This window comes from Miscanthus floridulus, chromosome 3, assembly GCF_019320115.1.
Source record: "Miscanthus floridulus cultivar M001 chromosome 3, ASM1932011v1, whole genome shotgun sequence".
In the NCBI taxonomy this organism is placed as follows: domain Eukaryota; kingdom Viridiplantae; phylum Streptophyta; class Magnoliopsida; order Poales; family Poaceae; genus Miscanthus; species Miscanthus floridulus.
Window position 1 is genome coordinate 31,088,465 of NC_089582.1, and position 4,754 is coordinate 31,093,218.

A 4,754-nucleotide genomic window follows, 5' to 3' on the forward strand; every position below is an offset into this window, starting at 1 on the left:
CTTGAAGTTGTGTGGGATTCCTAGGTGTTGGGAACCCTTGAGAGACGGCTCTAAGTATTCCAACGTCTAGAGCTTCTAGGTAAGCCTCCATGCGAATTTTCCAATATGGAAAATCATCCCCCTCGAAGATAGGAGGAGGTCCATCCCTGTGAGACATCTTGCTCTAAGCGGTTAAGCTTAAAAACGTGAGCAGAAGGATCTGATACCAATTGAAAGGATCAAGATGCCCAAGAGGGGGGAGGGGTGAATTGGGCTAATTCTAAATTTTCTTGCAATAATCAAATCCTATGGTTAGCCCAATTAACCCCTTGTGCCTAGAAAAGTGTTTCTAATAAACTAACGCACAACGGACTAGCAACCTATGTTCCAAACTTACTCTAGCATGGCAATTCTATGAATGTAAAGACAAGTATTAAATTGCTCAAAGTAAATGCTCAAAGTAAATAGAGAGAGAGAGAGGAACGCGGCGATGTTTTGCTGAGCTATCAGAGAGTCGCCACTCCCCACTAGTCCTCGTTGGAGCACCCGCGCAAGGGTGTAGCTCCCCCTTGATCCGGGGTTGATTCTTCGACACACCGTCGCGACGAATCACCCAAAACCGCTCACAACTTAAGTTGGGTCACCCACAAGCTCCACCGGGTGATCACCAAGCTCTCAATCACCACCAAGCCGTCTAGGTGATGGCGATCACCAAGAGTAACAAGCACGAACTCTCACTTGACCACGCGAAGCCTAATGAGAAGATGGATGCACACTTGGCTACTCTTGATTCACTAATGAGGCTACTCTCTTGGATTCTCAAATCTCAATCACCTCACTAGGACCTTGCTCTTCTTGGCACTCACAAACGTGTTTCTCAGCTGTTGGAATGAGCAAAAGTGACTCCACACACGAGTGGAGCTTCTATTTATAAGGCAGCCTGAAAAATGAACCGTTATGAGCTTCTGCGGGGTGACCGGACGCTCCGGTCATGTTGACCGAACGCTCCGGTCAGTTCTACCCGCATTCCAGTGAAAATGTGTTGACCGGACGCCGGCAGGGTCCGGTCACCACTGACCGGACGCGTCCGGTCGCATTAAACCCTTACTGGAACCTTACTGTACTCGACCGAACGCTGAACCCCCAGGGTCCGGTCAGTACTGACCGGACGCGTCCGGTCGTGGATTCTCTTCTGTGGAACCTTACTGGAGTCGACCGAACGCTGCCTCTCAGCGTTCGATCACTTGAGCTCTCTAGCGTTCGGTCGCACCGAACGCAGTCTGTTGATCAAATGAATTGACCGGACCCTGCAGCCAGCGTTCGGTCGCACCGGAGCCAGCGTCCGGTCAGCATTTGACCCTCCATTCACTTCCAACTCTCAATCATATGTGAATGAAGTTTGCTCCAATGGTTCTTAGGCATTCGTAGGAGCTACCTAGAGCTAGTTTTAACAAGTGTGCACCACACCTAACTCACTAGACTCATCTAGGTCAAGCTACCCGTCCATACCCCCCTTAATAGTACGGCCAAAGGAAAAATAAAGTCCTAAACTACTCTAAGTGTCACTCCAACTCCAATCGACACTTAGAACTAGTCATCCTTAACCTTGTCGTCCATCCTTTGAAAACCGAAATGATTTCCATCGTAGGGGCATGACCACCTCGATTGCCCAATCGATCTCCATTACCATGACCTAACTTAATTGCCTCTGCAAAACACACGTTAGTCATAGTAATCTTGTATTGTCATTAATCACCGAAACCCAATTAGGGGCCTAGATGCTTTCACGGTGTTCACTAGGTCACTAGGTTGGTGAGGGCCTTAGCCTCTGGTTTAACATGTGGCCCTCTCGCCTATGCCCTGTAATTTATGCAACTCTGTTCAGGCTTGTGTTTGTTGCCTTCGGGCTTGCTGTAATGTTGTTTGTGTTTAAATAGCCTCTGTTAGTAGTTTCCTTTGTTGTAAGGCATTGTGATTTTTAAATGAAGTTTGCTTGGGATGATTTGGTTGCACACTTGTTTTATTGAAGATTCTGAATATGACTACAATTTAGGCCGAAGGCTCTTAGCGAATTATTTTTACAATATTTCTTTAGCCTCGGCTTCTTTCTTCTATGGTTGGAGATGAGTATGAGTCTGTGCGTCATCGTGGAGAAGCTGAGGTGCTAGTCTTCACCGGGCTGCGCGAGCTGCTGGATTTACGAGTCTTCGCACGATACCTTTTGCTCTCTCGTTTCTAAGGAAACTCCTGCCTCCATGGCTCTCTTTCTTTGCCTTATAGTAGACTGGCTCCTATTTGGTTTGGCTTCCCCCCTAGCACTCTTTTGGGGATAGGGGTATGAAACTTTGCTGGCTAGGGCTAGTGTTGGGGTAAGGCGCATGGTTTTATAGTCTACTGCTTGCACGATGTAATCAGTTTTGGTGGTTGGCCAAAATTTATTGCTTAGATACATTTTGAAGTTGTGATAAGACTAACAGATTTTGTTTGTACCTGGCGTATCTTTGGCTCTTAGTCTTGTTGTACTTTAGTCATTAGTTCCTGATATTGCCCTGGTGCCTGATAAAGATGGGTCTTCGCTAGGTATTTTCTTGCCCGAAGCCTACAGTGAAGGCAGGACTTTGTCGGGTCTTTGTGGCCTTTTGGCTGTTTTGAAGAATCCTTGATGCCTGAATGTGGACAGGGCTTTGTCAAGATTGCGGGCTAATTTAGCCGCGGAGGTCGTTCCACATCTTAGATCCTTCGGCTAAGGCGGTGGAGGGTCCTCTTTATCGGGATGTCATTGTCGAATGTTGTGGCTCCGTTGCTGGCCACTTTCGACCTTCGCTTTTGGTGGTATACTTGGGGAATTCCTCTATATTTTAGAGGGTTTTACATGGGTCCTGCCTCGTTGAAAACATCACCTCTGTTAGGAGCCCCGTTTGTGAGGAAATGAGAACATGCCCTTTTGCATGAAATGTAAAGAAAATATGCAAAACTAGGAGAGGTGCGGTGACCTTCGTTGATAGATTTTGTTTGTACCTAGCGTATCTTTGGCTCTTACTCCTATTGTACTTTAGTCATTAGTTCCTGATATTGCCCTGGTGCCTGATAAAGACGGGTCTTAGCCATGTATTTTCTTGCCTGAAGCCTACAGTGAAGGTAGGACTTTGTCAGATCTTTGCGGCCTTTTTGCCATTTTGAAGAATCCTTGATTCCTGAATGTGGACAGGGCTTTGTCAAGGTTGCGGGCTAATTTAGCCGCGGAGGTCAATCCACATCTTAGATCCTTTGGCTAAGGCGGTGGAGGGTCCTCTTTTATCGGGATGTCATTGTCGAATGTTGTGGCTCTGTTGCTAGCCACTTTTGACCTTCGCTTTTGGAGGTATACTTGGGGAATTCCTCTATATTGTAGAGGGTTTTACATGGGTCCTGCCTCGTTGGAAACCTCACCTCCGCTAGGAGCCCCATTTGTGAGGAAAAGAGAACAGGCCCTTTTGCATGAAATGTAAAGAAAATATGAAAACTAGGAGAGGTGCGGTGACCTTCGCTTATAGTTCCGCGAAGACCACCTTTTCACATTTTAGATGTAGAACCTACGCAAACTGTCAATGTTCTAGGTATGAGTGGTTGTTTTTCCTTCATTGTTTGTTAGGTGGAATGATCCCGGTCTTCCAGCGGCCTTCGCCATGTACGGGCCCTCCCATTTTGGTTGGAGCTTTCTTGCATTGGCCGCATTGGGCTTCCTTCTTAGGACTAGGTCTTCATCTTGCATGAGCTTCCTGACCACCTGGCTATCTCTCCACTTCCTTGTTTGCTCTTGGTATTTGTTGATGTTTTCTACTGCTTCCAATCTTGAGCCTTTGATTGTTTCTTTGGAGTATTCTTCATCTGCCACTAGGGCCTCTTTGGTTACCCAAAGGCTTCAATGCTTGATCTCTTCAGGTAACATCGCCTCTTCGCCGTACAGAAGCTTGAATGGTGAAAATCCTGTCGTTCTAGATGCCATGGTGTTGTGAGACCATACTACCTTTTGCAGTTCTTCTGTCCATTTGCCTTTGCGGAGGTTGAATAAAGTTTTTGAGATTGCTAAAAATACTATTATGTTGGCTCTTTCTACCGTTCCATTTGACTCTAGATGATAGACTAATGCAAATGCTATTTTTGTGCCTATGCTTTGGCAGAACTCTTTGAATTTGTCTGAATCGAACTGCTTCCCATTGTCTATTGTTAAGGTTTTTGGTACTCCAAACCTGCAGATTATGTTCTCCCAAAAGAATTTTCTCACTATCTCTGAGGTGATTGTTGCTAGCGGCTTGGCTTCAATCCATCTTGTGAAATATTCGATAGCTACTACCGCGAACTTGTTCCCCCATGCGGAGGTGGTAGTGGGCCAACTAGATCCATACCCCATCTTTGCAATGGCCAAGTGGGTGGGATGAGCTGTACTGCTGCTGAAGGCTTTGACTGGTGAGGGGATGTGGTCTGGCAAGCTTCACATGTGTTAACAATTTGCTCTACATCTTTAACATGTGTGGGCCAATAGAATCCCTACCTAATTGCCTTCGTAGATAATGCCCTTGGTCCAATGTGAGAGCCACATATCCCTGAATGGATTTCTTGGAGGAGCTCTCTGCCTTCGCTCTGAGTTATGCATTTGAGTAACTACTGGACTCCCCTTTTTGTACAAATGCCATCCATTAATGTGTAACTTCTTGCCCTAGCTGCTTTTCTTGCTATGCTTGCTTCATCTTTTGAGTGATGGATGTTGTTCAGGTAATATATTATCAAATGTCTCC